The 11,901-nt window shown below is 37.6% G+C and overlaps 1 pseudogene; it reads left to right on the top strand.

The window, feature by feature from the left end:
* Window positions 1–942: 942 nt before the first annotated feature.
* On the top strand, window positions 943–7,579 carry LOC118619678 (annotated as a pseudogene).
* The last annotated feature ends 4,322 nt before the right edge of the window (window positions 7,580–11,901 follow it).

Raw genomic sequence — 11,901 nt, 5'->3', positions numbered from 1 at the left:
CTAGTTTTATTCCATGTTTATCAGAGGATTATGCTATAGTGGGCTTGAGGGAGACCCTACAGTTTTCTAATGCTAAAAACTGGCAATGGATGGTGTATGTGAATAAGTACATCAATGTAACATCTTTTTCATTCATTTAAATGCGCTAAAAGTAAAAATGAAAGTTGTTCTCATATACAGCAAAGTTCTAGGTTTAGATAAACATTTGATAATAAATGTGGTTCTACATTTTATTCAAATATGATTAGGGTACAATGATAGTTGTAGTTAAAAGAAAAACTTATAAGGTAAAACCATACTGTGTTATTTCTGTACTTACTTTTTTCTGTGTTATATTTAAATGGTTCCCTACAGAAATAGACACTTTAAAGGTGGGGTCAAGGTTGATTTCTATTTGCTTACTTGAAATACTTTCTTTTCCTGGTTCATAGATCAATTTTTGATGGCATCTAATAGCAGTGAAATAGTTGTGGTAAAAAGATCTGTACTAGATGTTTTCCTAGGAAAATAGCTATGTACTTGGATGAGTCTGGCACTATGCCCTGAATGTCAACAGTATTCAGGTCATGTGAGAGATGCAAGGAAAAATGTGTTGTAGATACCTAAGGATGACTTGGCTTTCATTACTCTGCAATTCAAACCTGAAAACTGTCAACAGAGGTACCCCAGATATTCTTGCCTTCATGAATGAAATAGAAGAACAGGAAGTTAATTATCTAAAGGAGCCAAGAATTAGAACATGCAGAATTTTATATAACACACTCGGAAATGTGAGTACTACCCAGAGATGACTTAATGGCTAATAACTGTAGACAAAGGCACATGTTTCTCTTGGCAATGACTGGAAACCACATCCCCAAAGAGTTTTTAAGGCCCAGGGCCCCTTAAAGGTGGAAAAACCAAAGCTCTTGGAAGGAAAGAAATATGGAACCAAAGAGAAGGATGTGGAGAAAAGCTGAGGAGAGAAGCCAGAAGCTGCATGTTTCAGAAAGCCCCCAAAAGATACATTTCCTGAAGGCAATGGGCATGCTCAAATGTATAAAACCTATGCTCTTTACTGAAAGAGCAGGTGAGAAAAATAGAGTGAGCCACTTGATGCCAGAAGTCCCTGAGGATCAGGGGAGATCTACTACATGAAAATAATTTGCTGGAAAAAGTTTGTTCTTATAGCTTCTAGAAGAAAGCCTTTAGGTTCTGGAAGATAGGTAGACTAAAATTCTACTCTGCACTAACAGCTAAGAATCTCTTCCAAATAGCTGTCCAAGCCATCCAAAAGAAAAGTAACAAGAACAATTTGCAGAGCTAGTGCAACTCATTTAACACCAAATATAAAAAAATAATTAGTACAGTATCCATGTTAAAGATATCAAAAAAAGAAAACCTCAGCAAATTTAAAAACAGCTAGATATCCCAGAAAGAAAAATTATTGACATTGAGCAAGTGAAAAGTACAAACCAAAAATTTTTCCTAACTTAAAACAAAACAAGTAAACAACAAAAAATTTAATAAAGCAATTGCTTTTATGATGGAAGACCATGAAACAAAAATGTAAAACTCAAAGAAAAGATGGCAAAAGAACAAGAAGAGCTGAAACTGTGGTCAATAAACAGGTGAAAAGGGGAAAAACAAAATCAACAAAGAAATAAAAAGGGCATGAGACTGAATGCACAAGTGAATTAACACTGTAAAAAACATAATAAGCCCTGGCTGGTGTGGTTCAGTTGGTTGGGCATTTTCCACGCACCAAAAGGTTGCTCCTTCAATTCCCGGTCAGGGCACTTGTCCAGGTTTCGGGCTTGATCCCTGGTAGGGGGTGTGCAGGAGGCAGCTGATTGATGTTTCAATCTCACCTTGATCTTTCTCTCTTTCTTTCTTTTACTCTCTCTCCCTCCCTTTCTCTTTCTCTCTCTCTCTCTCTCTCTCTCTCTCTCTCTCTCTCTCTCTCTCTCTCTCTCTCTCTCTGTCCCTTCCTCTCTCTAAGCATGTCCTCAAGTAAGGATAAAACATAAAAATAGAAAAGAGACAAAGGTACCCTGACCAGGTTGCTTCAGTCGCTTGGAGTGTCTTCCATGCACCAAAAGTTTGCAGGTTTGATTCCCAGTCAGGGCACATACCTAGGTTGCAGGTTTGATCCCCACTGGGGTGTGTGCAGATGACAACCAATCAATGTTTCTCTTTTACACTGATCTCTCTCTTGCCCTTCCTCTCTCTTTAAAAATCAATAAAAATATTACTCGTGTGAGGATTTTAAAAAAGAAAGAGACAAAGTATATATGTTGAAAGAATACACAATGTGCCAGGGAAAAGTAATCTAAAAAGGTCAATACTGCCCTAGTCAGTGTGGCTCAGATGGTTGGAGCATCCTCCCCACTGCAATGGAAAGTTACAGGTTTGATTCCCAGTCAGGGCATATACCTAAGGTGGGGTTCAATCTCCAGTCCACCAAAAGGGAGGCAACTGATTGATGTTTTTCTCACATCAATATTTCTCTCTCTCTGTCTCTCTCTCTCTCAATTTATTCCTGTCTAAAATCAATTGTTAAAAGTCAATGCAAATGGAAGTTCAATTTTTAATTTTTTGAGGTAACACCATATTGTTTTCCATAGTGGCTGCACCAGTTTGCATTCCCACCAGCGGTGTACTAGAGTCCCCTTTTCTCCACACCCTCACCAACACTTGTTGTTTGATGATTTGTTGATGGCAGCCATTCTGACAGGTGTAAGGTGGTACCTCATTGTTGTTTTAATTTGCATCTCGCTGATGATTAGTGATGTTGAGCATTTCTTCATATGTCTCTTGGCCATTTGTATGTTCTGTTTAGAGAGGTGTTTATTTAGTTCCTCTGCCAATTTTTTAATTGGGTTCTTTGTCTTCCTTTTGTTGAGTTGGATGAGCACTCTATATATATTGGAAATTAAACCCTTATCTGATATATCATTGGCAATTATGCTCTCCCATAGAGTGGGTACCCTTTCTGTTTTTATGATTGTATTTTTCGCTGTGCAGAAGCTTTTGAGTTTGATGTAGTCCCATGTGTTCATTTTCTCCTGTTTCTATTGCCTTAGGTGATGTATCAGTGAAAATTCTGCTGCATATGATATCCAAAATTTTGTTGCCTACAGTCTCTTCTAGAATTTATATGGATTCCTGAGTCACATTTAAGTCCTTTATTCATTTTGAGTTTATTCTTGTGTATGGTGTAAATTGACGGTCTAGTTTCATTTTTTTGAATGTTGCTGTCCAATTTTCCCAACACCATTTATTCAAGAGGCTGTCCTTACTCCACTGTATGCTCTTGCCACCTTTGTCAAATATTAATTGAGCATATTGCCTTGGATCCATTTCTGGGTTCCCTGTTCTGTTCCACTGGTCTATATGCCTGTTCTTGTGCCAGTACCAGGCTGTTTTGATTACAGTGGCTTTGTAGTATAACTTGAAATCTGGTAATGTGGTCCCACCTTCCTTGTTCTTCTTTTTCAAGATTGCTGTGGCTATTCGAGGTGTTTTTTGGTTCCATATGAACTTTTGAAGTAGTTGTTCTAATTCCATGAAGTATGCCGTTGGTATGTTGATGGGGATTGCATTGAATCTATAGATTGCTTTGGGTAGTATGGACATTTTAATGATGTTAATTCTTCCAATCCATGAACAAGGTAGGTGCTTCCACTTTCTTATATCTTCCTCTATTTCTTTTTTCAATGACCTGTAGTTTTCTGCGAATAGGTCTTTATTTCTTTGGTTAAGTTTATTCCTAGGTATCTTAAATTTTTTGTCGCAATGGTAAATGGGATTGTTTTCTTAGTTTCTCTTTCTGTGAGTTCATCATTGGTGTATAAGAATGCCATCAATTTCTTGACATTAATTTTGTATCCTGCTACTTTTCTAAATTCATTTATTAAGTCTAGTAAATTTTTGATGGAGTCTTTGGGGTATTCTACGTATAGTATCATGTCATCTGCAAATAATGACAGTTTCACTTCCTCCTTTCCAATTTGGATCCCTTTTCTTTTTTCTTCCTGTCTGATTGTTGTGGCTAAGTCTTCCAGTACTATGTTATATAAGAGTGTCAAAAGTGGGCATCCCTTCTTGTTCCTGTTTTTAAGGGAAATGCTTTTAGTTTTTGCCCATTGAGTATGATATTGGCTGTAGGTCTTTCATATATGGCTTTTATTAAGTCGAGATATGATCCCTCTATCCCACATTGCTGAGCGTTTTTATCAGAAATGGATGCTGGATATTGTCGAAGGCTTTTTCGGCATCTATTGATGTGATCATGTGGTTTTTATTAATTGAACTTCCGTTTGACCCAGTGATCCCACTTCTAGGAATATACCCTAAGAAACCTGAAACACCAATCAGAAAGAATATATGTACCCCCATGTTTGTAGCAGCACTATTTACATTAGCTAAGACCTGGAAACAGCCCAAATGTCCATCAGTAGACGAATGGATAAAAAAAGCAGTGGTACATATACACAATGGAGTACTACGCAGCGGTAAGAAAGAAAGATCTCTTATCCTTTGAGACTACATGGAGGGACCTGGAAAGTATTATCCCAAGAAAAACAAGCCAAACAGAAAGACAAGTATCATATGATCTCACTTATTTGTGGAATATAATGAACATAACAGTCTGAGGAATGGGGTAGTTCCAGAGACGTGGATGTTGGGTACAGACTGACAATGCCCAGAAGAGGAGGTGGTGGGGGAGAGATAAACCACAGAACTTATATGCATGTGTGCATGAACAATGGACATGGACAACAAAGCTGGGGATAGGGTGGGGGGGAGGGTGGAATCAGTGGGGGGAAAAGGAGAAACATCTGTAATAAAAATAAATAAATTAATTAATAATAATAAAAAAGTCAGTGCAGATCTTAGCTATTGTAAATAGTGCTGCTATGAACATAGGGGTGCATATATTCTTTCTGATGGGTGTTTCAGGCCTTTTAGGGTATATTCTTAGAAGCGGGATTACTGGGTCAAATGATAATTCAATTTTTAATTTTTTGAGGTAACACCATAGTGTTTTCCATAGTGGCTGCACCAGTCTGCATTTCCACCAGCAATGTATTAGAGTCCGCTTTTCTCCACACCCTTGCCTGCACTTGTTATTTGATGATTTGTTGATGGCGGCCATTCTAGCAGGTGTAATACCTCATTGTTGTTTTAATTTGCATCTGTGTGATGAATAGCTAAGATCTGGAGACAACCCAAGTGTCCATCAGCAGAGGAGTGGATAAAAAAACTGTGGTACATATACACAATGGAATAATATGCAGTGGTAAGAAAGAAAGATCTCTTATCCTTTGAAATGACTTGGAGGGACATGGAGAGTATTATGCTCAGCGAAACAAGCCAAACAGAGAAAGACAAATATCACATGATCTCATTTATTTTTAGAATATAATGAACTAAACAAACTGATGAACAAAATAGACCCAGAGACATAGAAGTAGGGTAAAGACTGACAAACCTCAGAAGAGGTGGTGGGGGAGATAAACCACAGAACTTATGCATGTATACATAACCAATGGACATAGACAACAAAGCTGGATGGGATAAGGGGGGATGAGGAGGAAGGTGTCAGTGGGGGAAAAAGGAGAAACATTTGTAACAAAAATAAATTAATAATAATAATTAAAAAAATATTTTTAATACCGTAAAAAAATAAACAATAAATAAAAGTCAATACATACTATGACCCTTCTGCCTACCTTCTTAGGGTCTTCCTATGGTGATGGGGCCTCAAAGGAGTGGGCCTCACCCCATGTGACAGCCAAGAATTGGTAGCAGCATGCAGCCATTTCCAGTTCCAGGGAGGTGGGTGGGCTGTGGACAGGGACTTGGAGCCCCTGTCTGGGCCGCCACATAGAGTCTGTTTTATGCCTGGTGTTGTCTGGACCATGCAGCTGGAGCCCAGTACAAGTGAAAGGCTGCATGGCTGCATGACAAGCAGGAAAGTGCGGATGGCTACATGAGGAATTGGGCTGCTTGCTCCAACCACTGCAGCCGGCCAGTTTCATCATATTACACAAAATGGAGAACAATATAAAAGACCATTTAATGACACTTTTGATGAAACATCAATGCTGGTTGCTGTATTTACGTATGTGAGGTATGGTGGACTCACCCTCTTTAGATACCTTTGAGATTTCTTGAGGCATTGGACAATCAAAAAGTTCACCATGCAATAGAAAGAGAAGAGCAAAACGATTTTGTGTCATTGTATCAGGGTTTCAAAAACTTCTGTACAAGGAACCTCTACATGAAAATTAGAGACAACTGGCACCAACCAATCTGTAGTGTCCTGGGGCCAGGATGGACATAATGGAGAGATAGTCTCATGATTACAACTGACCATTTAGGTATACAGAGAATACAATTAAAGGTGTTGTAAACATGGGTTCCTACAACTATCTTGGATTTGCACAGAATACTGGATCATGTCAAGAGCAGCTGCCAAAGTCCTAGAGGAGTATGGAGTTGGCATGTGTAGCATTCTGCAGAAAAATGGAAACCTGGACAAGCATGGAAAACTAGAAAAGCTTGTGGCAAGTTTCTTGGGAATAGAAGCTGCTATGGCATATGGCATGGGATTTATAACAAATTTAGTGAACATTCTTGTTCTTGTTAGAAAAGGATGCTTGATTCTGAGTGATGAACTGAACTATGCTTTAGTTCTAGGAGCAGACTCTCAGGAGCAGCCATCCGAATCTTCAAACAGCAATATGCATGGCCTAGCAAAGCTATTGAAAAATGTCATTGTTTATGGTCGGCCTTGGACACAAAGGCCCTGAAAGAAGATTCTAATCCTTTTGGAGGAAATATATATTGTGGAGGGATCTATTGTTCACCATCCTGAAGTGAGTGCCCTTAAAAGGAAATACAAGGCATATTTGCATCTAGACGAAGCTCACAGCAGTGGGGCTCTGAGCCCTGCCGGCCAAGGTGTGGTAGATTGCTTCAGCCTGGATCCTGAGGATGTGGACATTATGATGGGACCATTCAGCACCAGCTTTGATGCTTCTGGATGATATACTAGAGACAAGAAGGAGCTGATAGATTATCTGTGAACACATTCTCATAGTGAAGTTTACACCACATCACTGTTACCTCCTGTCATGGAGGTCATCACTTCTATGGAGTGCATCATGGGAACAATGGCACCACTCTTCACAAAGAGTGTACACAGCAGTTAGCTGAAAATATCAGGTATTTCAGAAGGTATCTGAAAGAGATGGGCTTCATTATCTATGGAAATGAAGACTTGTTAATGGTACCTTTGATGTTCTACAAGCCAGCCATAATTGACGCCTTTCGACTGGAAATGCTGAAGCTGAACATTGGAGTGGTTGTAGTGGGATTTCCTGCTACCCTAATTATTGAGTACAGAGCCAGATTTTTCCTGTCAGCAACTCATACTATAGAAATTTTTGATACTGCTGTTAAGAAGATAGATGAAGTTGGGGACCTATTATAGCTGAAGTATTCCCATTATTGGTTGGTACCTCTGCTGGATAGGCCCTTTGATGAGACTACGTATGAAGAAGACCGAGCCTTTTTGGTGCTCCCTTAAAGAAACTCTCCCTCACCAAAACTAGGGTGTGGCCTTTCTCAGCCAGTTCCAGGAACCACATTTCTGTGGCCATCTCGTTTGAAAGACATTTTCTCAACTACTGACAGTGGCCACCTCCACTCTAAATGGCATTTTGTAAATAATAGAAAACTGCTTCACATATTTCTGTGCTACATTTCACCTTTTTAAAAGGTGATTCACTTTGCTTTTTTGTCCATTAAAAATGTTTTTTATTTTTTTTAATTCAATACTTTACTGTCAAAGTCACAAAGAACAAGAAACTGTCACAGTCAAAGGGCAGCTTAAGGAGACACAAAGACTAAATGTAATGTAACTTGGATGGGATCCTAGAACATAAAAAGCACAATAGGTAAAAACTAAGGACATATAAATAAAGTATAGACTGTCAATAATAATGTATCAATATTGGTTCATTAGCAAGTATACCATACTAAGATATAAGATATTAATACACTGGGAAATTGAGGGTGTGGTATATTGAAACTCTGTACTATCTTAACAACTTCTCTGTAAATCTATTCTCAAATTAAATGTTTATTAAAATGTAAAAAATAGCCCTGGCTGGTTTTGCTCAGTGGTTAGAGTGCTGGCCTGCGGACCAGAGAGTCCTTGGTTCAGTTCTCGCTAAGGGCACATACCTCAGTTGCAGTGTGTCCCCAGCCTTGGTTGGGGTCATGTGGGTGGCAACCACTCGGTGTGTGTCTCTCACATCAATGTTTCTCTCTCTCTCTCTCTTCCTCCCACTCTCCTTCAGATAGAGTTCTATCTGAGGATAAATGCAAAAATGTCCTCGGGTGAGGGGGGAAAAAAGTAAAATATAAAAAATATATGTGAAATTAATAAAAATATCAATACTTAAATATAATCTAGGAAGTATGCCAGATTACAAAAATAAAGATTGTTCTGCATAGCCAGGCAAGAAATAAGGTGTCACAAAAGGTGGCAAATATTAGGCTTGCTCAATCTCCATAGCAACATATAATATCAGAAGATAATGACCTACTGCAAAGCAGGATCAGTTACCCCACCAGTCAACCCCTGAGAGTTGTAGTTTCCTCCATATTCCTCACTGTTGTAAAAGCCTCCACAGCCACATCCACCAAACCCTCTGCTGATGCCATGGTACCTCCATCACTAGGGCTGCTGCTGGAACTGCTGGTACCACTACTTTGTCGATAGTCTGGGGCACCAATCCTCTGCTGAATCTACTACTCTTAGACCACCCACAACTGCTACCCTTGGAGTGGTGTTCATAAGCTATGCCAAATGAGCCAAAATGGAAACCATATGTAACTTGGCCAGACTATACCTTGTGTAGCTTCAAAAACTCACATTATGTTATCAGTTGGATTCTCCACCAAATTTTTTTTTAAATCCTCACTCAAGGATATTTTTCCATTGATTTTTTTTTTTAGATATAGTAGAAGGGAGAGAGAGAAAGAGAAACATTGATGTGAAAGAGACACATCAATTGGTTGCCTCCCACATGACCCTGACCAGAGCTAGGTATCCAACTGCAACCAGGGTATGTGTCCTGGACTGGAATCGAACTCAAGACTCTTTGGTCTGAGGGCTGATGCTCTAACCATTGAGCTAAACCAGCCAGGGTGATTTTTTTTAAGGGAGCTCAAGGTCATATGAAGAGATGAAAGGAATAATCAAAAGCCGTTCTGAAGGTGGTTTGACATCTTCATGTTGTAGGTTGGATTAACTTCCCTCCCACGAACCCACATCCAAATCTACATTTATAATCTTGTGACTGGGGATCATTTGTTTGTTAATGTACTGTGCCTTTAACTTTAGACAACTTTTTATTTCGATGTCCTTTTGTCTCAGTAATGCTCAAGATATCAATTGTTTTGTCAATACATTTACTGAACTTGGGCTAAATAAAATTCTTAAGAAGACCCTAATCTAAGCAGCTGTCTAAAAAAAAAAAAGAAAAAACAAATGTGAGTCAAGGATTCTTTGACTTCTGGGTATAAAGATCACCAATCAAATAGTTTTGAACATAAAAAAAAAAAAAAAAAAAAAAAAAGAAGATCATTATTTTCAGGAACTCTCTTCTTTGGGAATACTAGGAGGAAGTAAATTTAGCAATCATGAGATGAATGCACTTAACAATACAACTAAAGATTTACAGTGACACATCAAAATGTCAATATTACATATCCTATAAATTAGAAATATTGCTGACAAAAATTGTAAGGGGAAAGAAGGGAGGTGATATTAAGTATACTGAATCATGTCAAGGTATTCAAAATTGACAAAGTAATAGAATTATGTGACTATCTGACAGCATGAAAGTAAACGCAACAAACAATATTATTTTATATTTTTTTTAGTAAATGAGTTGGGTGACATTAGTTAATAAGATCATATAGGTTTTAAGTGTACATTTCTATAGTTTATGATCTGTATATTGCATTGTGTGCCTACCACCCAAAGACAATCATTTTTTGTTACCACATATGTGGTCCCCTTTACCCTTTACTACCCCCCTCCCTTTTCTTCTGGTAACCACCATACTGTTGTCTGTGTCTATGATTTTCAGTTTGGTACATATATACTATGCAATACTACTCAGTCATAAGAAAAGATGAAATACTGCCATTTGCGACAAAATGGATGGGCCTTGAAAATATAACGCTAAGCAAAATAAATCAGTCAGAAAAGCTAAGAAACATAGATTTTACTCATATGTGGGGATATAAAACAATATATTTTGCCTGACTAAAATATAAAGAAAAAATGTGGTAAGTTTACTATATGTTCTTATTCGGAAACTAATAAAACACACACACAAAAGTAAACAAAGCACACATTGAAAGATAAAATGATGATGATGATGATGATGATGATGATTATGACTGCAGGAAACATAGCCCAAACTAATATAACAGATGTAAGACTAAACTTATCGGTGCTTTAAATCCACCTATTAAAATAAATTTCAGATTAGATCAAAAAGAAAAACTCAGTTCTATTCTGAATAGGCCTCAAGTAGTCTTTAGCATGTGCACGGCAGAAGTCTAAAGAAGCGAGTAGCCCATGTGAAAGAAGTCCAAGGTCATGTAGTACACAGCTATCATAAATGTAAATGAAGTACATGACACTATATTCAAGTAAAATATATAAATAAAAGTTGAAAATAAAAGGTTGAGCAAAGCTATATGCAAGTAGGGGACATGATCTTACAGTCAAACCAAGTTGAATTCAGGGCAAAAAGCATTAAACAAATTAAGAAAGATAGGTTATAATGCTAAAGCATGCTGTTCAAAATGAAAAGATACATTTTAATGCTGGAGCATTATATAAGGCATGTAGTTCAAAACAAAAATAGTGATGACTCTTGACCAACCAAACAAATGGCATCATTATTTGTCAAACAAAAATTATAAATACCAGTGATAAATAGAAACATACACTATAACAATAGGAGACAACTTTTCTACAATGTAATCTAGTTTTGTTATGCATTAATGAACTGAAGTGGTGCAGCATACATTTACATCTTCATGTTTGTTCCTTGGCCCTCTGAAATCTAGGTTCCAGTGAAATTGCTCTTAAAACTCACTAATTTCTGAAATCCAATATCCACTTTTCAATCCTCCTCTCATTTGGATCCCCTGCAGTGTTTGATGCTGCTATTCACTCCCTTCATTATTAAAACTCAGTATCTTTGTTTGCACTATACCAAATACTAGAGTCCTGGCTCTTAGTGTCCCACTAATGCTCAGGCTCTCCTTCCCAGAATTCCTCATCCTTGGGTCCAAGAAAGATCAAGGTAGAAAAGATATTTTTCAGTTGTTCCTGGTTGAATGTCCTCACCCTTGACACTGGCTGGAGCCTGTCATTCTGTTTCAAGCTTTTAATGACCAAAATCTAAACATCATCTTTGGTTGAAGAGACAGAAAATATTTGGGAGTTTTATTTCATTTTCTTATAGTTACTATTCACTGTTTTATTAAATTTACTTTTAATTATAGTTGACACACAATATTATATTAGTTTCCATAGTGATCACCACAAGTCCAGCAACCATCTGTCATCGTACATAGTTATTAACAATGTTATTGACTATATTCATTATGCTGTATATTACACCCATGATTATTTTATAACTAGAAAATTTTTCTTCGTAATCCCCCTTTCCTTTCTACCAACACTCCACCCCCTCTGATAACCATCTGTCTTTTCTGTTTCATTTTGGGTTTTTTTATTGTTTTGTTTTGTGTTCCAGATTCCACATATAAGTAAAATCATATGGTATTTGTCTTTCTCTGTCTGACTTATTTCAC

This window comes from Molossus molossus, unplaced genomic scaffold, assembly GCF_014108415.1.
Source record: "Molossus molossus isolate mMolMol1 unplaced genomic scaffold, mMolMol1.p scaffold_m16_p_7, whole genome shotgun sequence".
In the NCBI taxonomy this organism is placed as follows: domain Eukaryota; kingdom Metazoa; phylum Chordata; class Mammalia; order Chiroptera; family Molossidae; genus Molossus; species Molossus molossus.
This window is presented reverse-complemented; position numbering and strand designations above follow the sequence as displayed.